Genomic DNA, 1,904 nt, shown 5'->3' with positions numbered 1-1,904 from the left:
TTCCATTTCATTGAAGTCCGGCTTATAAATTTAAGTTTTCGTGGATCGTGGGTTTGCTGTCGTAGCTAAAAAGTCATTGTCATACCCAAGGCCATCTCGGTTTCCTCCAGGTCAGCTGCTAAGAATTTCAAGTTTTGCCTTTTCCGTGTAGTTCCGTGACCCATTTTGAGTTCCCTTACGTGAGGGCCGGGGGATCCGAGCCCAGGTTCCCTTTTCTGTTTCGTGCGTTTGGTGCCGCTTGTGCGCACACCCGGCTGCCCCAGCAACATCGGTTGCAGAGACCGTCTTGCTGCATCGTCACTGCCTTACGCTCGTCCAGTCAGTCGACATCACTCACGGGCGTCCCTCTCTGGGCTCCCCGGGCTGGCTGTCGTGTTCCTCTGTCCCTCCGCTGATTCGCTCCGCGCGCTCCGCGCTGCAGATCTGCGCGTCACGACTACTGCGCAGTCACGGCGACCCTGGAGGCCGGGCCGCTGTCCGCCCTCTGCGCCGCTCTTCAGAATCGTGTGGCCCTTCTGGGTCCTTCGCATCCATGTAAACGTTAGGATCGGTTTGTCCGTATCTACAAGATGGGCTACTGTGGCTTAGTGGGGTTGTGCTAAGTCTGCAGAAGGAGCGAGACTTGGTTTCCGGACTTCAGTGAGTCTCCCTACCCATGAACAGGGGGCACCCCTCGTCTATTTCGTTCCTCGATTTCTTTCGTCAGAGTCTCGCAGTTTTCCTCATAAAGATCTTGTACACGTTTTGTTATATTTATACGCAAGTATTTCATTTCGAGGGGGCGCTGATGTAAACGACATGTTTTTAATTTCGAAATCCACTTATTCGTTGCTGGCGTGTCCGAAATGGATTGAGTTTTGGACATTATTAGCCTTGTACCTACAACCTTTAGTTTTAGGTTTTTCATTGATCCTTCCAGATTTTTTTACGTGGACTGTCATGTCATCTGCGAATAAACGCAGTTTTAATTCTTTCTTCCCGACCTGTACACCTTTTCATTTTCTCGTCTTTTCGTCTTCGCTGGGACTTCCAGTACCATGTCAAAAAGCAGTGGTGAGAGGGGTCACCCCTGCCTCGTTTGTGACCCTTCTGGGACCCTCGAGTCTCTCGTTGCGGAGCGTGGCTGAGCCATGGGCTTCTTACACATGTTCTTATCGAGCCGAGGAGGTTGCCCTGTGTCTGGCTTACCGAGAGCATTTATCCTGTCAGATGCCTTTTCCGCACCTGTCGATATGATCCTGTGGTATTTCCTAGACTGTCGGTGTGATGGATTACATTAATCGATTTTTGAGTGTTGAACCAGCCTTGTATACCTAGGGTGAACCCCACCTGGTCATGGTGTATAATGCTTTTTATACAGTGTTAGATTTGATGTGCTCATATTTTGTGGAGAATTTCTACGTTCACGAGAAATTTTGGTCTGTAGTTTTTTATTCTTATGCCTTCATTTGGTTTGGTAATAGGGTAATGCTGGCCTCGTAAAATGGGTTCGGAATTACTCCCTTGGCTTCTATATTCTGAAAAATTAAGAAAATTGGTGTACTTTCTTCCTTAAACGTGCAGTAGGGTTCGCCGGCGAACCTATGCAGGACTGCCGCTTTCTGTTTTGGAAGGTATTTTGGCAGTTTATGTTTGCAAATTTTAATAATTTTAGAGCGGTATTCGTGCTATGATATTTTGCAATTTGTATTGTTAATGAAGTGTGTGAAGTTTTCCTTCCCTGTGGTGGTTCGCAGGAGCCCCAACCATTAGCCTCTTATGGATAACCTGGGGTTGAAGGCAGCCTCGAGCACGATGTGTAGCAACTGCGCTAAGAATATACATGTTGGATATGAGATTATAAAGTTGACAGACCACAGGAATGATGAGGATGGGGCTTGGAAGGACAAAGTTTCTATGTTCGC

The sequence above is a fragment of the Pteropus vampyrus genome, unplaced genomic scaffold (assembly GCF_000151845.1).
Source record: "Pteropus vampyrus isolate Shadow unplaced genomic scaffold, Pvam_2.0 Scaffold565, whole genome shotgun sequence".
In the NCBI taxonomy this organism is placed as follows: Eukaryota; Metazoa; Chordata; class Mammalia; order Chiroptera; family Pteropodidae; genus Pteropus; species Pteropus vampyrus.
The sequence above is the reverse complement of the archived record's forward strand: the minus strand, read 5'-3'. Positions refer to the sequence as shown.